Source organism: Eptatretus burgeri, chromosome 4, assembly GCF_056783735.1.
Source record: "Eptatretus burgeri isolate ZD-2024b chromosome 4, Ebu_testis_v1, whole genome shotgun sequence".
Lineage (NCBI taxonomy): Eukaryota > Metazoa > Chordata > Myxini > Myxiniformes > Myxinidae > Eptatretus > Eptatretus burgeri.
In genome coordinates this window covers 51,096,471-51,121,447 of record NC_140964.1, presented here as the reverse complement: position 1 = coordinate 51,121,447, position 24,977 = coordinate 51,096,471, and the positions used below count along the sequence as shown (strand labels likewise).

General features: G+C 45.7%; 2 protein-coding genes across 7 annotated transcripts in view; one reads left to right on the top strand and one right to left on the bottom strand.

Annotated features, from left to right (window-relative positions):
- LOC147028044 (V-type proton ATPase 116 kDa subunit a 1-like) overlaps window positions 1–5,670 on the bottom strand; it is a 107,956-nt gene extending 102,286 nt beyond the window's left edge. For 4 of the 6 annotated variants that reach the window (XM_085877992.1, XM_085877996.1, XM_085877995.1 and 1 more), the window contains exon 1: window positions 5,496–5,586. The gene's annotated coding sequence lies outside the window, so the exon portion shown is untranslated. Of the gene's footprint in view, window positions 1–3,283; window positions 3,421–5,495 lie in introns of those variants that run through there. The other 2 variants (XM_085877993.1, XM_085877994.1) reach the window with 2 other exon arrangements.
- Window positions 5,671–5,771: 101 nt separating this feature from the next.
- LOC147028043 (tomoregulin-1-like) overlaps window positions 5,772–24,977 on the top strand; it is a 181,207-nt gene continuing 162,001 nt past the window's right edge. Inside the window, exons 1-2 of the mRNA XM_085878009.1 lie at window positions 5,772–5,897; window positions 9,878–10,010. The gene's annotated coding sequence lies outside the window, so the exon portion shown is untranslated. The remainder of the gene's footprint in view (window positions 5,898–9,877; window positions 10,011–24,977) is intronic.

The window sequence follows — 24,977 nt, the reverse complement described above, 5'->3', positions numbered from 1 at the left end:
CTGAGACTTCAGACATCCTTTCGGGGGCCCTCGAGGTGCTGAATGAGGAGTCGGAGGGGCTGGGATTACGGGTTTCTTGGGTCAAAACTAAGATCCAGGCTTTCGGTGACATCTTGGATGCTGCTGTCCTGTCTGTGTCTGTTTGTGGTGAGGATGTTGAGGTCGTGGAGAGATTCACTTACCTTGGCAGTGATATTCATGTCTCTGCTGGCTGTGAGTCAGAGGTCAATAGACGTCTGGGTCGGGCCTGGGGAGTCATGGATTCACTGGATCATGGGGTGTGGCGCTGCCGGTACCTGTGCGGGAGGACGAAAGTCCGAGTCTTCAGGTCCTTGGTACTTCCAGTCTTGCACGATGGATGCGAGACTTGGACTCTGACCAAGGATCTGAGACGGAGACTTAATTCCTTTGGTACCAGGTCTCTTCGGAGAATCCTTGGCTATCGCTGGTCGGATTTTGTGTCCAACGAGCGGTTGCTGAGAGAAACTCGGATGAGATTTGTTACCTGCATAGTCCGTGAGCGTCAGTTGCGGCTGTATGGACATGTGGCTCGTTTTCCTGACGCTGATCCTGCTCACCAGATTCTTTCAGCGAGGGAGTCTCATGAGTGGAGGAGGCCAGTGGGCCGACCACATGCCTCATGGTTGCAGCAGGTTGACAATCATCTCAAGGAGATGGGGATGGGCCTGGCATCTGCCTGGGGGATGGCCAGACGGAGGCCCCTGGAGTACCAGCGGAAAGTGGACGCAGTGACGCGCTGTTCTGGCACATGCGCTCCCATACCTGATCTGACCTGACGGATTCAACATCACGTTGAAAATGTTCCTGTGAACGGGGATATTTTTTCCCCTCGCAATGACGACAGGCTCACCTTCATCTTCTGAAACGCTTTCATGTAGTCTGACACCACTTTCATAAAGTATGTATGCAGCCGTCGTACCACCCACCCACCCCTGTACGCAGCCCGTACGCGGGCTTTAAACCACCCACCCCCCTCATACATCGCTAATCGCTTGCAAAGCCAGCAGTTCCTTATGAACCGGTGTTTGTAAGCCATGACGATGCAGTCCCGAGCAGTGAAATTTACCTTTTTCTTTTAATATCACAGCACGTCATTTATGGAAATAAAAGTACAAATTGACATTCAAGACAATGTTAATGTCATAAATGAAAGTAAGTGTGCATATAAACTTGTGTTCCATTGTTTTAGTTAAATCTGACAAAAGCTTCAAATGTAATATTTGTCTCAGAGAGTTCCGGTTCTTAAGTTAATCCTTTTATTTTTGTATGTACTTTATGAACGGCCCATACGGGGAATCAGAGCGAAGTTTGAAGGGCTATAATATCGGAACGAGAGCAAATTTCAAAAAAATGGCTCGTGTTGTTCTCGATAATAGTCCATAGTATCTGAATCACTAATAACATTTGATCTCTCTTGATAAATGAGGGAGGAGATACGATTTGAAATCGACGATTTTCGCAACTTTGACAGCCTCGTGACGTTGACCTCGACCTTGGACGACCTTGAAAGTTATATCGTTGTGCATGTCTCATCGACCTCTATCGGTTATTAGTCTCCACTCGGTTTGATTGTGGACGGACGGACTGACTTCGAGACTGGGGTTATTAGGTCATCTCTACTGAGATGATAGAGATGACCTAAAAATAAAAGTAACAACAACAAAAAAGTAAATATAAAAAATCAATAGTATGTGAGGGAGGGGAGATTGGGGGGTGGGGGGGTTATCAAGATAATGAAGAAGCCATGCATTTTACACTGGATATTCATCATATCAGGACTTAAGCTTCTTGTTTGACTCTTAAGAACCATTCAACACCTTTTAAAACATTGGTGTAGCAAGAAAAAGACAAACACTGAAAATAAGCCAAAATGCAGAACGTTTGTTTTTAAAGCAGAGGAGTCGTTTTAGTCCAAACACAACTGTGCCTCGACTTGTGAGCATGAACGATTCAGCAAATTGGTAGGAAGGAAATGATTTTGTTTGTTAGCGACATCACCATGCCCCTGCAAGAACTGATGCAAATCCGCACTCATGTGTTACATAAAAATGAATGAATGAACGTACAGTAAACTAGGTCTTCTTGTAAATTCAGGTAAATAAACTTGCAGAGAAAAACAGTGAAAACTAGAACGCCACTCGGTAGAGTGTATACCTCTGCCAGGCTGAACAGTTTATGTTTTGTATCCCACCAATATGTCCAGATGCAGATCCGGCATTTCGTCACTGTCACACACCAAAATCCAATTGGTTTGTTCTCGTCACCTACTCAACTCATCTACCAGGGTTTGTCATATCATACTATATACTGTACAGTATATCATTTTTTGCCCCATCTCAATGTTGAAGAATCACTTGGAAAAAATAATAATAATTAAAAAAAAACTTAAAAAAAAAAATAACTCGGATGCGGATCTTCAGCAAAATCGAATCAATTTGTCGTGGCCACAGACCCGTGTGGATTTTGTGGAGTGGACAGTCGTGCGAAAATAAATAAAAAAAACTAGTATCCCGATGCGAATCCTCATCAAAATAAAATCAATTCGTACTTTTCAAACACCCAACCTATCCACCAAGTTTCGTCCGAATCCGTCGATAACTTTTTGAGACATCCTGTTGAGAAAAATAGCCACTCATTGTAGTATGGTGGTGAAAACATAACCTCCGTCTACCTTCAGTGGGAGAGGTAATTATTATGAACTTCGAGAGAACTATCAGCGCCGTACAGGTATCCACTTCCCAGCATGCACAGAAGCTCGCATCCATCCCCAACTCTGTTTCATCCTCCAGATAAGACCGCAAGCTACCATTACGGTTACAGGGTAATGTGATGATAGGCTGGTGCATTGTAGAGCATGGTATACTCGAGGCAAAGAATTCTCCAATGATGTACAATGGACAGAAATCAGATGGCAAGAGTTTTTATCGAATGCCGAAGTAAAAAGAAATCCGATTCCAAATCAATAAAGGTAAGATTTGGTGAATGGTCCTTTTGCAAGTCTACTTCCACAACAATGAAATCAAGATGATTGGCAAGCATAGAGTGGTGAGCAGCTGCCTTATTATAAAATTATACATTGGATGCAAATTATAGCTCAAAGTGCCAGAAGCACACCAACGTTCGCAAATTGATCGGCCCGTTTCCCAATCCAATCTGACCATTTGGCTCGTAAAGTGAACCCAGATTCCAATCTCGTAAAATTGGTTAATACATCAATTGTGTGCTCATGTTTTAGCTATTCATGCAAAAATCAAGTCCATACCCCTCTACTATCCTGGTTGTTCACACAAAATGTGAATTTAGCTTATTGAACTTCTCGGCCTCACGATCAGCCATGACCCCGCCGAGGCTTGACCACACAGCAAAGCTTGCCTCCAATGCCAGCTGCAGAATGGGCATCCTCAGTCATTACAAGTCATTACTAGAAAAATCAGAACTACTCACAGACTATGCAAAGGTCTTTGTTCACAGCACAAATACTGCTTTCATCAATGGGTTATAGTTTCAGCAGATCAGTTATCTTTCCTGGATTCTGTGGAATCTAAATCTCTCATTATTATTATTACCATCTCCCAGGATGTGTATGAATCACAAGGCCTGTTTCTTTCCCATTAAAGGTCATTGGATTTTTTCTTCTTTTTATGAAACAGCCTCTTCTCCGGTCGAGCTCTCTCGGCTCGCCGACACTCGCGAGCTCCCTCAGGCCACACTGGTTCTTCCAGAAACAACCTCCAGGATTCAAAAACCGAATTTAAAGCTGAGAGCACACCTTCACTCCATTACTCCCTTTATCCCAATTGTTGAACCAACCAATCCCACTCTTCCTTCCAGAGCATCCGACGGATTGTATAGACCTATCTCATGTCATCCCCCATCCATAACCATCCCTTACTTGCAAGTGACTGTATCCTTCCCTCCCCTCTTTCATTGTATCCAACTGTGACCCTGCTGTCCTCGTGCGAATATGTTGATTTTTTTTTACCCTCGTTCACCTTACTCTTTCATGAATCTAGATGCATTTTAAAAATTGGAATTTTTTATTATTGCTCCAAAAATGGACATCAAGTACAATTATCTAAAACATCTCACTCCAGCTCTCACTCCAGCTCTCACTCCAACTTCCCCCAACCATGGCCAAACAACAAGCAACAACCTTAGCTTCCTTGTTGGTTGGTTGGTTTCACAAAAAAGTGAGAATTACCATTCCTGAACATCAAGGAAACTCTCTCACATGACGTGGAAATGAGAAACTTGAACAAACAATCGAATGTCGTCATTCGAAACGTTTCATGTGAAAATTCTCGTCTCGCACGACTGTCCGGTAAACAAAATCCACACGGGTCTCGCACGACTGTCCGCTCCACAAAACCCACACAGGTCTCGCACGACTGTCCGCTCCACAAAACCCACACAGGTCTCGCACGACTGTCCGCTAGACAAAATCCACACAGGTCTCGCACGACTGTCCGCTCCACAAAATCCACACAGGTCTCGCACGACTGTCCGCTCCACAAAACCCACACAGGTCTCGCACGACTGTCCGCTCCACAAAATCCACACGGGTCTCGCACGACTGTCCGCTCCACAAAACCCACACAGGTCTCGCACGACTGTCCGCTCCACAAAACCCACACAGGTCTCGCACGACTGTCCGCTCTACAAAATCCAGACAGGAGAAAAAAAATTACACAAGGGGGATACAAGCTTGCGATGCATCAGGAAGTGGCAGCCTGGTGTTGGCTCAGTGGATAGGGTGGCGGCTTGGGATCCTAGGGTCCTGAGTTGAAGCCCCGTTTGGCCGCTGAATTAATACACCAGGGGGGGGGGGCATTGGTCCATTGGACCTAACTTTCTTTGGTCTTCACGACCTTGGGTGTTTGTTAGTCTGAACAGAAGCAATAGCTCTCACAGCCTGGAAGCCTTGGAACCCGAATAATAAAATAACAATAATAATAATAATAATAATAATTAGAGGTCTTTTGGGTTCTTCAAGGGGTCTCAGCAGTCTGCAGAGTCAAAAGGTACATTCCAATAGTACGTAATTAATAGACACACAAAGCATGAGACAGACACACACACACACACACACACACACACACACACACACACACACACACACACACACACACACACACACACACACACACACACGCACACGCACACCTCATCCGTACCTATCGATACAACAGGTCGTGGCGTATTTGCATTGGGGGGGTGTGGGGGGGTGGAGTGGGTTCATTGGAATTCTCGTTAACCACCTTCATCCCCCATTCCCCCACATCCACAGGGAGCCCCAACAGGACACCACAGACATCCAGGACCAGGTCCGGCTCTTTCACGCCGCCATAAAACCATCCCCTCCTTCACAATTAAATAAGCACCGAAGAATCTCAGAAATAAAGCAAACGAAACAAAAGCAAAAGCAGCAGTCGCATTTAAAGCCGACGACGAGCACCGGCGTCAAGTAAACGTACATGGTTGAACCTGAACACGCAATGAATCAGGCAAGTGTCACCACAAGCGCGGCAGCAGTACCTGGAAGGCCGGAGAGTGCCGCGTCACGTGATTCTGACGTCATTCACCCTTCAACGCCCCCCCCTCCTCCTCCTCCCAAAAATTCAGCTTTTAACATTTACGGCCGTTTTTTATCACCTACAACGATCTATCACCAAGAAATTCGGTGCAATTCGGTTTTTGCGAGTTTTTTTGTGAAATTTATTTGTAAACGCGCCGCTCGATACGTCGTCCGTTCGGCTTGACGTCGTCGGATCACGTGGACTTTGTGTCTGTCGTGATCGATTTAAATTACGACAATCACCAACAAACACATCGCCAAATCTGATCCGACGTCCGTTGGAGTCCGAACATTTCCTGCGGTACTGATCATGACGTTGATGATGTGACTACGGTGGCGTTTGTGGTTAGATCAGGAAGATTGGTAATTGGGTAATGGTGAGGCGGTTCGGTACAATGGTGGAGGGGGGGGGTTGTGGGTTGATGGTGGAGGGGGGGTGGGTTGATGGTGGAGGGGTGGGTGTGGGGTTGATGGTGGAGGGGTGGGTGTGGGGTTGATGGTGGAGGGGGTGGGTGTGGGGTTGATGGTGGAGGGGGTGGGTGTGGGTTGATGGTGGAGGGTGGGTGTGGGGTTGATGGTGGAGGGTGGGTGTGGGGTTGATGGTGGAGGGTGGGTGTGGGGTTGATGGTGGAGGGGGTGGGTGTGGGGTTGATGGTGGAGGGGGTGGGTGTGGGGTTGATGGTGGAGGGGGTGGGTGTGGGGTTGATGGTGGAGGGGGTGGGTGTGGGGTTGATGGTGGAGGGGGTGGGTGTGGGGTTGATGGTGGGGGTGGGTGTGGGGTTGATGGTGGAGGGGGTGGGTGTGGGGTTGATGGTGGAGGGGGGGTGGGTGTGGGGTTGATGGTGGAACGGGAGGTGTGGGAGGGGTGGGGGTACTCAAAATTTGAGTGTCCTCAGTGAAATCCCACACACTACTTTGTGTTTCATTTGATTTGTGTTGATAATAGACGAGCGGATCATCCTGTTTGCCAAAAAATTTGAGAGAGAAGGAAAGGAAAACAAATTTACCCATACATGGAGTGCTTCAACACCTCTCCCCCCCTCCTTTGCCACTCTCGTCCTGATTTGACACCTCTTCCCCCACCCCTTCCTTTCCCCCTCATTTATCCAAATGTCCCTTCCCACTAAAAATGTCTCACACATGATGACAGGATTTGACAGGCCCCTCTGCTTTTTTTTGGGGGGGGGGGTGGTGAAGGAAGGGGAAGAAGTGAAGGAGGACAAATTTACTCTTGCGAAGAGTTCTTCAACCTTGGTGTTGCCCGGGTTAAAAAGCTTATTGTAATACCCTCTGCTCCCACCAGCAGGTGGTGCTACACAGTACACATTTACATTGAGAAGGAGTTAGCAGCATCAGATAGCTCAGAACCTTGGCATGCCGCTTTCTCGTCAATCGGGTGATTGTGCAATTCACCAGCGAAGGCAAGGAATCCATAGCTTCCCGTTCTGATCGATCTGGGCCCTCAGAAAGGTGTCTTCAAACTGTCAAGCGGTCCATTGAGAAAACTCCCCGTTGCAAGGCAGCAGATGATGCAGAGGAGGTCCAAGTTGGCTCAAGAACTGCCGTGCGGTGCCTTCATCAACTGGGTACTATGAGAGAGCAGTGAGGAGAAAACCTCTTCTTAGACCAGCCAACATTCGAAGGAGAAAGAAGTGTGCTGATGAGATGGCCAACAGACCCTTGGAGTTTTGGCGAACTGTCTTTTTTTTCAGATGAGTTCCAATTTGCTCAATTTTCTGACGGTGGATGCATGTGGGTCAAAAGTTTTCTTTGAACTGATTGCAGCCAACTGTTAAACACTGTGGTTTTTCAGTGATTATGTGAGGAGCAATCTGGAGCACTGGTCGGTCAGAGCTTGTGGAGTGTGTTGGCAACATCAACTCTTCGATATATATTTCTATCCTTGAGGATGGACTTCTCCCGTCTTCTCCACTAGACAGATCGTCAAGAACAACACTCGGTTCATGGAAGATGTTGCTCCATGCCACACTGCAAAAACGACCAAAGAATGGCAAGACAGAAATGGGATCAAGCGACTTCCATGGCCAAGTCAGTCTCTTGACATGAATCCCATTGAACATCTTTGGGTCATATTGGATCGAGCTGTGTGTAAAAAGTCCAGGAAACCAACATCACGGGCAGAATTGCGAACCCGTTTGCGTGAAGCCTGGGCAGAAATCCCACAAGAGAAAATATCAGAACCCATTAGTTTGATGCCTGAAAAAGTAAAGTGTTGAAATCTACAAATGGCAAGTCCACCAAATACTAGTGTATGTATTACCAGAGTTGGTGTCAAAGCCACCCAATGCTCGCCTGTTTATACATTTATCGTTTTTAAAAGACTCGTCTAATATAATAAATATTTTTTTTATAAAGCATTGCAGTGAAGTCTGATCCAAATAATTTTAAAGCAATATATGTATTTGTATATTGTAATCATTAACAAGAGCGCAAGTGAGCACAATATACGCCCGAACAAGAAGGTATATACAGAATTGTGCTACGACATGGAAAACAGCATCCTGATTGCCATGGCAACCACTTTAGATGACAAACGTATGTCACGACACACCGTCTCCACAGTCTGAACCTATGTACCAAATATGAACCGTGAAAGTTGAAAACTTTGGGAGTTAGAGTGTGGACAGGAACGGATGGAAAACAGCATCCTGGTTGCAATGGCAACCACTTCAGATGACGAACGTATGTCACGTCTCCACAGTCTGTACCTATGTACCAAATATGAAAAGTGAAAGTTGAAAACTTTGGGAGCTAGAGTGCGGACAGGAACGGATGGAAAACAGCATCCTGGTTGCCATGGCAACCACATTAGATGATGAACGTATGTGGCGACACACCATCTCCACAGTCTGTACCAATGTACCAAATATGAAACGTGAAAGTTGAAAACTGGGAGTTAGAGTGCGGACAGGAACGGATGGAAAACAGCATCCTGGTTGCCATGGCAACCACAGATGACGAACGTATGTGGCGACACACCATCTCCACAGTCTGTACCAATGTACCAAATATGAAAAGTGAAAGTTGAAAACTTTGGGAGTTAGAGTGCGGAGAGGAACAAACGGACAGACAGACGACACATAATACGCCCATATATATATATATATATATATATATATATATATATATATATATATATATATATATATATATATATATATATATATATATACCGGGCGTAGTGGCGTGCGCCTGTAATCCGGCTACTCGGAGGCTTGGGTTGGAGGATCGCTTGAGAACGGGGGCTCTGCACTGGGCAGGGTGTAGAGCAGCCCGGAATCATGGCGAAACCCAAATCCTGATCCCTGTGTCGTAAGAGGCGACCAGGGTTGCGTCAGGAAGGGCATCCGGCGTAAAACCTGTGCCAAATCAGTATGCGGATCATAACGGATGATCCGCTGTGGCGACCCCTAACGGGAGCAGCCGAAAGATGAACAACAACATATATATATATATATATATATATATATATATATATATATATATATATATATATATATATATATATATATATATATATATATATATATATACATACGTGTGCAGTGGTTAGGGCAGCGGCTTGGGATCCAAAAGGTCCTGAGTTCAAGCCCCGTTGGGCCACTGAATTAATACACCAGGGGGTTGACTCAGCCTGTCATCCTTCCGAGGTCGGCGAAATGAGTACCAGTGTACTGGGCCGGTGCATACCCCGGTTAAAATTGGTGTACTATATCCCTGTGTCGTAAGAGGCGACCAGGGTTGCGTCTGGAAGGGCATCCGGCGTAAAACATATGCCAAATCACTATGCGGATCACACGGATGATCCGCTGTGGCGACCCCGAATGGGAGCAGCCGAAAGAAGAAGATATCTATACTGTATATATGTATATATATATATATGTATATATATATATATATATATATATATATATATATATATATATATATATATATATATATATATATATATATATATATATATATATATATATATATATGGCATATAAAAAATAGTGTGGTAGATAAAAACATTAGAAAGGAAAAAATAACTTGCACCAAAAACTTAAACATTTTCATGCTCACACTGATGCTGACACTCATACCAGTGGTATCGCTATAGCTCTCTGTTCTTCGAACAAACGAGCGAAAAATGGATCAAATGTTCTTCAAATGTTAAATAAATTCTTTAAAAATCATGGTGTGTGTGTGTGTGTGTGTGTGTGTGTGTGTGTGTGTGTGTGTGTGTGTGTGTGTGTGTGTGTGTGTGTGTGTACATAGGTACAGACTCACCGCCCACTTCTGGTTTGGAGTAGACGGTGGAAGCTAGAAAAGCGCTTGTCCAGCCCAAAGTGCACGTCGGGATTTTGGCTCAGGAGTGATCGTTGAGGGTACCGTGGGTCATCACGCTATGGTAAGTGAGGCGAGCGGAGCAAGCAAGGCAGAAGGCACCGTGGGAAAGAAAAGGTGGGAATAAAATAAAAGGGAAAATTGAATTAATAACCTAACTATAGCCCATCACAACGCACTCCCTTGTCTTCCCACTACACAAAAGGAATGGGTCTATCTGCATGTATATTGTTGTGGTGCTGGGGTTCTGTAGCGAGGACGACCGCTAGACGGAGCAGTTGGGTCGTCTCCCACCGAACACTGGAATTGAAGGTCGTCACCCCGGATAACTCCGGAGTCGACGGGTCACTTAAAGGACCGTGGTCGCCAATATTTTGATGGCATGAGGTAGGTTCCACTTGTCTATTACAATTTACCTAAGTACTCACACCATCTAACTACCAGGGAAGCAACACCCTTGGCCGGCTTTGTCTGAACCAAGTCGCTGTTACCGACTCGGATCCGGCGTAACCGAGCGGGAATTACCAAAGCCGCAACGGCAACGGACCAAGCACGCTCACACATTTTCGGGCATTTTATTTGATGCACGACAACTTCTACCTTGGTAAGCCGAGACCGGATTGCTTTCCCCCCTGAATGATCTGCTGGGTACCTTTGTTTCGTGTTTAATCGTTAAGTAAGGCAGAGTGATGAGCATCTGCTCTTTGTCTGTGTTTTTTCTCTCAATGCCTGTTAAATTCTTTATTTTTTGCTTGAGATTATTTTGATTGATTTGAATTTCCCTATTTTCACCACAAAGAAATAGAAAGTTCTGAAGCTGTTTTTTTTTTCTTCTATGTAATAAATTCCTTGTTGACATTCCAACCTGCCCGTGCTTGTCCTTTCTTTCAACTGATCCAGCATTGTCTAAACCGAGATAGACTGGGAGGTAGTTCCAAAACTAATTAACCTGTCAAAGTCGGCATGAACGAGTGGTAAACGCTCAGCCGCCCTAATTAAGATCCAATGAAGATAAGATTGGTGCATTTCCGAGGACATGCTCCCCGTTCAGGAAGCCACATGACCTCCAGTTTAATGGCAAAATTAGACGGTGGACACCAGACACCAGAACCAGAATTTTTGTGCCAGGAGTGACATAAAGTCACCCAACAGCAATGTGAAAGCCTGGTGGAGAGCATGCCAAGACGCATGAAAGCTGTGATTGAAAATCAGGGTTATTCCACAAAATATTGATTTCTGAACTCTTCCTAAGTTAAAACATTAGTATTGTGTTGTTTAAAAATGAATATGAACTTGTTTTGTTTGTATTATTTGAGGTCTGAAAACACTGAATCTTTGTTGTTATTTTGACCAGTTGTCGTTTTCTGCAAATAAATGCTCTAAATGACAATATTTTTATTCGGAATTTGGGAGAAATGTTGTCAGTAGTTTATAGAATAAAACAAAAATGTTCATTTTACTCAAACATATACCTATAAATAGTAAAACCAGAAAAACTGATAATTTTGTAGTGGTCTCTTAATTTTTTCCAGTGCTATATATATATATATATATATATATATATATATATATATATATATATATATATATATATATATATATATATACGCCATGAGGAGCACATTGATGGCTCGCAATCTTCAAGTCATGCCACAGATTTTCGTTTGGATTTAGGTCTGGGCTCTGGGCCACTCAAGGACATTTATCTTTTTCTTCCTCAGCCACTCCAGTCTAGCTTTGGTTTGTGCTTCGCGTCGTCATGCTGAAAGGCGAATCTCCGTCCCAATTTCAATTTTCTTGCAGAGGGCATCTGGTTTTCCTCGGATTATTCTGTATTTTGCTCCATCCATTTTCCTTTCTGTTCTGACATGTGCCCCAGTCCCTGCTGATGAGAAACATCCCCATAACATGATGCTGCCACCACCACGCTTCACAGTGGGGATGGTGTTCTTTGGGTGATGTGCTGTGTTGGGCTTGTGCCAAATGTAACGTTTTGCATTTTGGCCAAAAAGTTCCATCTTGGTTTCATCAGACCACAAAACTTTTTGCCACATGACTTCAGAATCTCAGGAGTGTTTTCTTTTTTTGCAACGACACCAAGCAACGGCTTCCACACAGGTGTGGCCCATGTTTTAATCAAGGAAATATCATCCCAGCATGCTTTGGGTCATGTGTAAAAATGCTGCACAGGCCTAGTTACCCATAATTATGGCTAGCATGGCTGCGGGCAGTCAGTGGCCCTGAGTTTCTGCTTTGAGCAGCTTGTTAGCCTTGTGTTTATTCTGCACGTTTTTCTTTCCCCCAATCTTGTCCATTTGTTTCCCTTATTATTTTGTCGTGTTAGTCCTGCATTTTCATTCGTTTCCCTTCCTGCTTTTCCCCATCCTTCCTCCTATGTGGCAGTCCTCACCCTCTGGGCAGGAAGGGAGCCTCACGCTTCCCTTGCTTCCACCTCCCTTGCTTCCCCCTCCCCTCTTTCTGAGTGTTGTCCCCACCCTTCACAGGACCCCGGTATGGCAAACAGATGCCATAACTGCGTCTGGTTCTCATTTGCAAAGGAGGGAGTCGTCCCAACAAGTGAGGTATTTCGTCGGATGGCATTTTTGTATATTCTGCGGTGTAAGACTCTTATTTTTTTTCACCCTCATCTCCTTGGCCCATGCGTCTATGTCCTTCCAGTCCTCTGTAAGGCTTGCCGAGTTCTGTATGCGGTGAACTACAGCTCAGTCAGCTGGGTCTATGACTGATTGGATGGTCAAGGCCCTCTGATCATGAGAGGGTTGAGACGTCCACCTCTACAATGAGAGCATTTCGGATTATGATGTCATGCTTTGGTTGTCTCGTGTCGATGTTAAAACTCCACCATGGTTTATCCAAAATGGATTGGGTATATGGACTGGTGATCGACAGTATCGCATCAAGTTCCAGGTCAAGGAGGATGGCACGGTCACCCACAACCCTAATGGGATCGTTATTGCGATGTACCGTGGACAGGTATTTTACATGGGGCAGCCAAAAGTATGCCGCATGTGCTGTCAACTGGCTCACCTTGTTTCTGGGTACAAAGAACAGTTTTGCTCGCAGTGTAGCTGGTCGGGACATTTGAAGGAGTACTGCACTGCATTGGTGCAATGCCACCTCTGTGGTGCACCAGGGTGCATCTTCCTCTCCTGCCCACAGAGCTACGCTCGTAGGATACATGCGTTTGTGAGTGGGGGTGTTGCCCCAGGGACCAATACGCGTATTGTGTGTGCTGTGCCTGGTTTGTTATCCTTCCACCACCCCACACCCTTCCCCACCTCTCGAGCAGTAAAGGAGGACAAGGAGAGGAAAGAGGGAAAGGAGGAGAGAAGCAAGGACCCCTGAATGTGGTTACTCCGGGTGCCAGGCCCACTGAGGTGGGAGTGCAAGACAAGATTGAACAGGTGGTTGCTCTGGTGGCAGGGTTGGGGGAACAGACCCCTGTTCAAGAGACTCTGCTGCTGGATGTTTAAAGTAATGGCTCTTCTTCCGGCTATGAGGACATCAGAGCTTCTGATGAATGGACAATGAAAAAGCGCCGGAGGAGGGTCCAGCTTAATAAAGAAAAGGCTATATTCACAAAATAACACAAATTTGTTTTGTTCACAAATAAAAAAAACACAGGGCAAGACTTATCGTGGATATGCAAGCAAGAATTTACAATGATGGAAAACACTTAACAGTTCTACTTACAAGACAGGCCCACACACTCAGACGATTTATTGAAAGATCCCCACAGCCAGAGAGAGAGAGACGAGCTGGGGGTCGCAGTTCACGTGGCTACCTGCATGTTGAAGAGAGGGAGTGCTTCGTGGTGTGGCACCTGCTATTGGTCGTGTGGCTCAGCCCACAGTCACACGCGTGGGGCTCGTGCCCGTGGAGGAAACCGAGCAGGGCAGTCGGAGTCCCAGGGTGGAGGTCAGGGTCACGGACGGGACCCAGGAAAACTCCACGAACGCCAGCAAAGTGTATAGCGCACACCAACTAACTTGCTCCTCGAAAAGAACTCTCGTTCCTCCTCCAAGAGACTTGATTGTCGTTGAATTCTTCTTTTCCCTTTTTTTCAGCTGCTGGAGGCAACTCATCCTAACATGGCAGGCCAGACGCCATCACACAGGCCATTTGAACTGGCCTTTATGCAACAATATCTCCGGGCTGCTCAGTGCAGTCCCCAGTCCATTTGAACTGGCCTTCATGCAACAACAAGAAGATATCTGGGCTGCTCCGTGCAGTCCCCAGTAACAAGCTGCCTGCAGGGCAGTCCTTGCAAAACACTTTCAGAGATGATTCTGGAGCACATGGTGAAGGCTGTGACATGGAAAAGCAAACAAAGGCATGGGCGGGTATGGAGGCAAGGCAAAGGCAGGCAAAGCATGTCATGGCAAACGCAGACCAGGCAAGATGCAGTGCAACAGGAGGTTGGCGCACGAAGCTGGCCGGCCTCGGTCTGGTCTCGTGAGGTTGTGGAGGGAGTGCAGTGGCGGCGGCCAATCTGAAAACGGGATCGGACCTACCTGACGGTCTCCCCCCAACCTATCGCCTATGCCTGTCCTTGTCCATACCCACCCCCATTAGCTTGCAACAACAACAAAAAAAGAACAACAAAATTAAGACTTTTTTTTTCTTTTTATATAATTACATGTGTCCCAAGCACCCTTAACGTCTTTGTACGGCTCAACTGTCCTGACCGTCTATCCCCAATCCCTAAGATCCTTTTTGAGGGGATTGCGGAAGAGACGAGTGAATCTGTCTCGAGGCCCAATGCAGCCTCAGAATAACTCCCTCAGATTTCAGCAATTCCCAAGATGAGTTCAGCGGCCCATGAACAGCGAAGGGGTACACTTTTCCTATCCTGGCATTTATTAATGTTATTCTATCCCTGGGGCTTTTCAACACGCCTGTCTCTTTAAGTTATCGGTTCTAGAAACCACGATTCCCGTCGCCTGTGTTGGTGTTCATTATTAATTTGGGTCTGGGCCGCAAATTTTCACTCGTGCTCTTGCAGAATTTAGTGGCTGGGCAGCGTGGTTCCACTGGCAGGTATTCCTATCTGCCGAACTCGATCTTCGGTACCCCTGGGTCGCTGAGGATGTTTCCGAGCCTACCTACTCCGTATGAACATGGGGGATGCCCTTCCTGGCATCTTCCCTATCGATGCCCACGTGGAATTTTGGTGCTCCGGGTCCTGTTTCCGTGGGCTACCCGTGCCCATTACACTAACTCGGTCCCTTGGACCCATGGCCTACTCTGGCCGACTACTTCGGTGCCCGGGGTGCCCTCTACTCAGTACGCATATTTCAACAGCCACGCTCCCAGTCGGTCAATAGACCCCTGCACCCTTCAAAAGGTTTTGTGCCTTTGTTCGACATCAACAACAGAACGACATCCATTTGGTTAATTTAGCTAACCCGCTAACTCACGATACACTAACCCCGGGTTCCCTTGGGTGGGATTCACTCCTCCCCCCCGCCCCCCAAACATTCGTTCGCACCATGCATTCCATATTCACTCCACTCAGACTCGGGCCCGCTGACCCACGTTCACTCATTATGTTTCTTTATTCTCTTTTTTTTCAACACACTCTAACAACTCCGTCCCCCTAAGGCCTAACTTGTTCGTGCTCCCCGTATGTGGGGGCAGATAACAGCAATTTTTGAGAGGAATTGTGCAAATGATGATACAAGCATCAAATTTGGCACATTTGTTCTCCAGGGGATTCTAATCAAATCTGCCTGATTGGCCATTTGAAAATCCAAGATGGCGGCCATTTTTCAAGATGGCCACCAAGGTAGCCTCCTGAAGTTGACTTTTTGCTTAGAATTATTTGTAGTTGTCCGATTTGCATGATCTAGGTGTGGATGCCTATGTTTTCAAGCCTGCTGGAGTGGATTTTCCTGTTTTTAAAGCCCCCTGACACACACGTTTTCTGATTTTACACCACTTTAATGATTGTCATATGAAGCTAAGGCCTTTCTCCAACCGGGCTATAGTGAGTAAATGTTCAAAGTTATGCATACCATGCAAATGTTCCTCCAGCTGCTACTGTCCACATATGCAGCTGCAGAGTGCTGTGTAGGGGAGCCCTGACTGAAAGCACTTGCATCTCCGGTTGCAACCTTTCTTACAGGAACACTTGGTCAGTTCCTGACAGGTGGCTGCAATAGGGGGTAGTGTTGTCCAACATATCTGCCACGTCTCTCCTTTCTGAGCCCATCCCCATTCAGTAGGACTGCTCGTGTCTGGACTGGAGATGGTTGCCTGGCCCTAGATGATCCCAGCCTGATAGGCCGCACGCTTTGCATGTTCTCTGAGGGCTGCCTGTGTTGGTGGAATTGAGTTGTACGGCCTCTGCTTGTGGGCTAAGAGATCCAGTCCTGCTCCGTCCACACCAGTGGCTGCGCTTGATCTATCACACATGAGGACAACGAATCTCTCCAGCCTCTGCAGGTCTAGATCACGAATCAATGTTGTATGCTGGCTGAGATTGGTGAATGTTTCAGAAACATCATCAAAGACGTTCCAAGTCTGCCATGCAGTTTTCTTCCCTTTACCGCGGAAGGCAGACACGACGTCACATCCAGTGAATGCATGGAAGTATGGGATCCCTCTAGCTTTCTCAGGCCCTATTGCAGAAACTACCTCATGGACTGGAATCCATCATGCCTTGGCTCCTTGGCCAAAGGCAATCCACATCTTCTCAAGACAGTTCCTGTGAGGATGGCAGTACAGATATTGCTATGACTAGTACGTTCGTGTCATTAGCCTTAATGATAATGGACTTGCTACCATCCGTCGTTGCATCCCTAGCGTGTACAAATATTAGAGTGTCAGCTTCTTCATGACAACATGGAGACACAGCATCCAGTGACTTCCTTGTGTTGCTAATGGTATCTTCTCCTTTTGTGACAATGACTGTGCTTGTCGTCTGTGCTTCACACATCTTTTCCGCAAGGAAGTAAAACAGCTCAGTCTTGTTGCTGTCATCTCGAAGAAAGCTTCTCCAGTTACTTGGGGTCATACTGGCTCCTGTCACTCTTCTTCTGATTCCTTGCCCCCTTTTCGACCTTGCTTCGGACTTCAGACTTGACTTCTTGTACACATCAAACACTACGTCCACCCTCTCCTACCTGGCACCATAGGATTCCACCTTTGGGATGATGTCTTCTTTAGCATAGTCATCAAATATCTTTGAAGTGCGTGGAGGTAGGACATTGAGTGAGTGAAACAGAAGAATATTCCTTGCCAAGTTCATATACCCATCATCTCCTCTTTTGGCAGGATTGGCCTGGGGGGACTTTAGATCTTCTTTCTTCACCTCCTAACATAGGCAACACTTGGTCCAGACAGTGTTCCATGATTTACCTGTAGAACTCGCGTCCATGGCCAGTATGACGTTCAGGGTCGAGGGTTTATCATTTTACCACCCTGTACATGTATAATGGACACTTTCCTGTGTGGGATACAACTAGGTTTATGCATCTGCCCTACACCTAGTCCGATCGTTCATCCAGTGTCATAAGTCCCGTGCGATCTGTACACCTTCCAGATAACTAAAACCCCGTTATCCTTGGCTCGGTTCTCCCGCGCTGGCACGTCCTGTCGATTCAGGTGCGGCTGCCTAACTGATCCGGGGTTGATTAGGTAACATTTGGGACACTAGTAAGTTGTTGCAGTATGATGCTAACATACAATTCCTACTTAGCTTACACTGAACCCCATGCTGAGTTTCACAGCAGTGATGTCACCAATGTGCCTTGGTAGTGCCCGACAATCACTCCTTCAAGAAATTCTTACTTAGCGATGAACTGGAAATGTTGATTAAAGGACTGGTAAGTGGCCTGGATTCAATCAGCACATCTGTTTCATCAACTTCGTGCACTTCGAAAATTTGGAGCTAGATGTACTCCATCACATGCAGAGACCTTCTGTGTGCTACCCTCATCTAGTTTAGTCCGCGAGCCAATGCGGTTTACCAGGGTGTGGCCGATGCCGTGCACTAGCAACTTCTTGGAGCCATAGATGAGAGTTGGGCCAGTGATGAGGACCAGTGGCAGTAGTCCAACCAAGGGATGTGGCTGACTGCTGAAACAAAGGTACTACCTCTAACACTACACCCCATGCATAGGTAGCTACTACTACATACATCTTAAGTCATGCAAACGTATGTAAATCATAAACAAATGTGCAAAATCAGAAAAGTGTGTGTCAGGGGGCTTTAAAAACAGGAAAATCCACTCCAGCAGGCTTGAGAACAAAGGAATCCACACTTAGATCATGCAAATCGGACAGCTACAAATACTTCTAAGCAAAAAGTCAACTTCGGGAGGCCAACTTGGCGGCCATCTTGAAAATGGCCGCCATGTTGGATTTTCAAATGGCCAATCGGACAGATTTGATCAGAAAGCCCTGCAGAACAGAAATGCCAAATGTGATGCTTGTATCATAATTTGCACGATTTTTCTACTATCTACTACACTACGAGCTGCACATAAACCACGTCCAGCCATGCATAAAGTGTCCCGTCAGCCATGTCCATAACAGCTCTATAACCATCTTCCACCAGCCGCGCATAAACCACCTCTGGTTACGCATAAACAATCACCCACCAGCCAGGCACATAACATAGTTCTACAACCATCTCCTACCAACCGTGCATGAACCTCCTCCAGCCAGGCATAAACCATCTCCCACAAGCTGTGCACAAAACAGTTTTAAACCATCCCCCACCATCCGTGCATAAAGCAGCTGTACGTGTGCATAAACCATCCCCCACTGCCATCCCCTACCGCCAATGGTCACACTCCCCACCCCTCCTCCATCGACCCACAATTCCTGCATGACTTTATGTTCAGTTTGTCCCATGTCTCAATTTTTTTTCTTCTCATCTCGTTGCCTTGACTTGCTGGGATTCCTCATGCTCGTAGACTTTTTGCGCACATTGTTCGATCATGGGTCCCAAGCGTACGAGTAGAGCAGGAAATGTCTGCTCCCAAGAGGCAGAAAACGTCACAAGCTTGAGCCGGAAAGTGTAGCTGCTTGACCGACGATCAAGAGGTGAGAATGCAACCTCTGATGGCAGTTACTACGGCGTGAACGAGTCGACTGTGTGCAACATAAAAAAAATTGTCATTGCTAGCGCAGTACCCAACACAAAAGTGGTTACCCAGGTCAGGGACGTTAACATTGAAGTAATGTAGAAGGCATTAAATGTGTGGGTAGAGGTCAATGCCCATAAAACGTGCCTTTAAACGGATCTCTGATTCGTGAAAATGGAAAGCGCATGTACGATCATTCGGGTGGTGCTAAAAACACAAGTGATGTGGGTACGAGTGGCGCCAGTCCCTTCCAAGCTAGCAGAAGTGGTATGGTCTCCACAATATAAAGCTCACATGCGAGCGTCCCTGAGCGGACCATGAGGCAGCTAAAATTTTCCCTGCTCAACTTGTGCAGCTCATCGAGGAGGTGCAGCTCATCGAGGAGAAGGGGTTTGTACCAGAGAAGGTCTTCAGTGCAGACAAAACCAGCCTGTTCTGGAAGAAAATGCCCACGATAACTTTAATCTCGAAGCGAGAGAGGACAGCAGCGGGGTTCAAGGTTGCTAAGGACCAGGTATTTCTTCTCCTCTTTGCCAACGTCAAAGGAGACTTGATGATGAAGCCGATTGTGCTGTATCATTCCCTAAATGCGCGTGCTCTCAAGGGCAAAAACAAGCAAACTCTGCCCGTATTTTGGACGGCCAACAGGAAGGAGTGGGTAACATTTATGGATTGGTTCCACAACTGTTTCGTCCCTCAAGTGGAGAGATACCTCAAAAAGGAAGCTCTCCTTCAAGGTCCTCCTGCTGCGGGACAATGTTCCTGGCCACCCGGAGGTGCTGAAGGTGGCCCATCTCAATGTTGAGGTTATATTCCTGCTACCCAACACCACTTCCACGATCCAAGCACTCGACCAAGGAGTAATTTCAATGTTTGAAATGTAGTAAACCCACCACACCTTCCATCACATCTTGGATGTTATGGAGTCCAACCTCAAACTTAGTTGGGAAATGTTGGAAGGACTTCAACAAAGTGCACTGCAACCTTGCCATCAAAGATCCTCTGGAGAAGCCTCCACCATCAATGCTTGCTATGTAGTCAATCAAAATCTATGGCCACAGGTAGTCAATGACTTCAGAGGTTTTCCCGACACCACGGAAGAGCGGTGGAAAATTTCCGAGTTGGCACAGGAGATAGGAGGGAAAGGTTTCGATGATATGGAGCCTGACAATTCGGAGGAGCTCATTGCAAGGAGCTGACTGAGGAGTTGGAGGCCATCATCAAGGTTCCCTAGGAGGGGATAGGGCAATGAAGAGGTGGTGACGACCGTCACATACTTGGGTGAGATGCTGCAGGATATGAGGGCAGTAGGTGACAGGTAGCAAGATGCTGATCCAGTGATGGAGCGGTACCTCCGGTTCAAGAGGGGGTTGGATGATATTTTGCTTCCGTACAGAGCGCTGCATAGAAACCTGCAGTACTCAACAAAACAACTCTCAATCGCCCATTTTTCTCACCCTGGCCCCTTCACCTCAACACCTTTCGTGCCCTCACCTGCATCCCCTTCAGTGCATAACTCATCAGCACCCTCACCTGCGTTCTCTTCAGAGTAGTTCACTGGATTCAACTCAATATCATCATCACATCAAAAGTTATGTCATCGATACTATAAGAGAGGTGTGTTTGTGTATTTTGCCATTTTTCGCAGAGATGGCTGAATGGATCTTCGTCAAACTCTCAGAGTTTCATCAATGAGTGCAAGGGAGTGGATTAGGCAAAGAAATGTTTTGAAAATCTTGAAAAAACGTTTGGTTTTTTGGGGATTTTTTTTATCATTCTATCGTGCCAAAGCTTTTGTAGCTATGTGAAAGGTAACATTAAATGATCCCCGACCCCATTCCTTAGTAGGTGCAGGAAAGTGTTTGAGGCATGCACAAAAAAAAAATTGATTTCTTCAAAATGCAAACATGAGTCGAACAGTACCGGGCAACATCGGGTACCCACCGGGCAATGCCGGGTACCCCTGCTAGATTTAAATAAAAATTGGAAACAGTATCTGCTGTTGCTCTTATCTTCTTATTTGTAAGCATTTTTAATGAAACTGTAATGATATGCATTGGTGTTCATGAAATCTTAAAATTTTCCCTTTTGATTCATGAATCTCGTGGAACCTATCCCCCTTTTCCCCATTGAAACAATGCCCCAACATTCGTGGCATTTTCCAAGAAGGTATCCCCCGTGAATTTTGGGGTCTTACTGTATATCGAATGGTCAAAATTCAATCAGAAATTCTCATATCTGCATCCGGATCGGATCTTCACTAAAATCTAATCAATTCATCCTTGTCACACACCCAACCTGTCCACTAAGTTTCGACCAAATCCGTCCATAACTTTTTGAGATATTTTAATCAATGATTAAAATAACCTCTGTGCACTTTTGATGGCAGAGGTAATGATTTGAAGTGCTTAACCCACCGTTATATATAAAAAGAAAAGTCACTGTTAATTTAAATGAATAAAGCTGGACAATAAAAATAGGAAGGTTGATAAATAATTAAATTGAAAAACAAATTTATAATAATTAAGCTTTCTGTGTTTTGTGTTTAAAACTTGATTTATTGGACTTTGAGCGAAATTAAACCACATTTGACTGAACACTTTCACCAAGACTTGCTGATCAGATCATGGACCTTCAGGGTGTCTCCTCGAAAACAAACAATGACCCCGCGATTGATCTTCAGAACTGTGACGAATTCGAGAATTAAACCTGTATTTTGCACCTGTCGCTGCCTCACCTGGATTTGTGTACGGAAACCTGTGATCTTCACTACTCGTTAGCTCACCTGGCTCTATACAGAAATCAGTAATACTCAGCACCTGCTGCCTCACCTGGCATGGATATGTCCAAAAAAAAAAAACTATCCTTACCCCTTGCAATCTTACCTGCTTCTGCACAGAAACCTGTAATATAATCTTCACCACTCGGTCTCACCTGAATCTGTACAAAAACAAACTATAATTTTCATTGCTTTTTGCCATACCTGTATCAGCTCAAAAAACTATAATCCACTCCACTCATTGCATCATCTGGTTCGGTGCACAAGCCTGCAATGCTCAGCACTGAAGAAATTAAAATGCATCCGTATACTAACCCGAAAGGCAATGCCTTGTAAATTATAACAATCAACACAATCCCTCTGAGAATGGACCGAACTCATTGCCAGCAATTAATTAGACCACTGGAAGTAATCACTTACAAACCCTCTTAAAATTATTCCTCTTTTCCAAAAGAGAAATAGGCTGTTTGTCACGAAATGCAGAGAAAACAAAACATGTCAGGTGAGTTCTTTTGACAGTTTTGTGTGAGGAGGTGTTAGACACTGTCAAAACTGGAAAGCATTTCAAAATGCAAAGCCTGTTCTCGTCCACTTTGTACTCGAAATAAACGACAAAAACAACAGCTAAAAAAAAAAAAACAGTTTTTATTAGTTGGTGTTCTCTATATTCGCATACAGTCTAACAGGATAGCGAAGAGGTATATACAAACACACCTCTAAACTATCTATCCTGGGTTAGAAACCTGACCCAGCTTTTCCTGTTGGCATTTTTAAGAAACCAAAATTTGAGTTTTTGGGGGGGGGGGGTGGGCGGAGGGCTAAAACACTCCCCAGCACTCACTGATGAACCTCTGAAAGTTTTACGAAGATCCGTTCTGCTATCTCTGAGAAAAATGGTCACACACACACACACACACACACACACACACACACACACACACACACACACACACACACACACACACACACACACACACACACACACACACACACACACACACACACACACACATCTCTTATAATTTACCTCCACCACCAAAGGTAGTTGGAGGTTGTGTTTTCACCCCTGTTTGTCTGTCTGTCTGTCTGTGAGCAGGATATCTCAAAAAGTTATGGATGGAAACGGGAAAAACTTGGTGAGCAGGTTGGGTGTGTGACGAGGCACAATCGATTCGACTTTGGTGAAGATCCGGATGCGAGAATTTTTTTTTGCTTATGATATATTGCATGGTATCGCAAACAGTTGTGCACGGATTCGGACAAAACTAGGTGGATAAGTTGGGTAGTTGACAAGAACAAGCTGATTCGATTTGGTTGAGGTCTGGATCCAGATCCAGCCTATCGGTGGGATACAAAACGTAAACTGTTTAGCCTGGCAGAGGTATGCGATCTACCAAGTGCTGTTGTAGTTTCTTTAAGTGATTTCCTCATCACTGAGAGAGTGCCAAAAACGATATTTCACGTTTGGTAAAAATCGGCTGAAGTGGGCTGGACACTTGGTGTGCATGGAGGAAGAGAGAATGGCAAAGAGAGCGGTGGGCAGGTTGGGTTGAGGGACCAAGGTAGGAGGAAAAGAGGTAGACTGCGGTTGAGAAGGGAAGATCAATATGGTGGGGGTGGTTGAAGAGTGGAAAGAGTTGCCTGAGGACAAGGGGAAGTGGAGGAGTATCATAGTCAAAGCAGGGCCAAAGCTTGGTCCGATAATAGGAGCCAAAGTTTGGTCCCATAATGGGAACCAAAGCATGGTCCTGGCCCCTCCACCTCAGATATGCTCCAATGGGACTCCCATTGGACCTCACCCCTTATAAAGAAAGGAGAAGATCTCAAAGTTATGGACGGATTCGGATGAAACTTGCTGGACAGGTTGGATGTGTGAAAAGGATGAATCGATTCAATTTTTGTGAATATCCGGATACGGCTTATCAATGGGATATATAATGTTAACTGTTCAGCTTGGCATAGGTATGCACTCTACCAAGTTCCATTGGAGTTATGGAATAGATTATCACAATTTGTACAAAAGTAGTACTTGCACACTTTGCATACATTTCCTGGTGTGCGAGTAACCAACATAGATAAATATAACACTGTGCACGTGCTCCACTTCTTGTGGAAGACAACATGGTTGCCTGGTTAGAGTAGGCTTTTATGGCATCCTCTGTATTTGACCTCTGCTCCTTTTGCTTCCCTTGTTTCATTCGTTTTTTTTTCATTGCTCTCCGCCCTGTTTTGCCGCTTTGAGCTTTAACCTGCCTAGTGAACATTGTCCTTTCAGACAAGTGCTGATTCTGTGATTAATTGCAGTGCAGTGTGATCCTTCAGTCATATCAGCCCCATTGTGCAGTATCCAGTAGGTCTGAAGGCCTGCCTATTCTCCAACAGTACAACAGATCACCCACTTGAGTTCCATCCTGGCCCCACCACCTCAGATATGCTCCTTCTGCTAACTTAGTTATGGATGGACACTGAACCTCAAGCAAAAATCAGAGCAGTCTCATAGGATGCATCTTGAGAATTTGACACAATCTGATTTGCTTTGGAGTATGCATGCCTTCTGTGGCCTGGTGCTGTCAGATCTCAACTTGCTCCCCTGTAAATGGAGAAATCCAACGCCTTGAGGCTAAATGGTTGTGACGCAACAGGAGACTGAAGTGTAAGGCCTGTTCTCCTCTCACCACAGACTGGTGGGTATATCCAAGCAGTTTTTTTTATCACCTTCATTTCTGGTCTCACCACCCCTGCTGTTTCAGAGATTTGTCCCGAACAAGCCCAACCAAGCTGCACTTACTCCTCTGTTTGTCACCCAACTTTGTTACCCTCACCAAATGCATGGTAACTGCTCACCTCCACTCTCCCCCCCCCCCCCAACCATCCCACTGTGCCCCTGACTCTGAAATTGCCTCCCCATGTTTATCCAATCATGTTCTTCTCTGGTAGTCATCACCATATCATGTTATTCCCTATTTATACTCCTGATCTTATTTATTTGTCAATGACTCTCCTGGCATATCCACCTGCATTTTCCCACGTTTACCCTGTTTGTCGGCTTTTTATGTTTTATTACGGTCCTTATTGTCAACTCAGCCCATTTGCTTCCCTTGTCTTCTCTGCAGGTTCAAACAAATGCTCCCTCGAA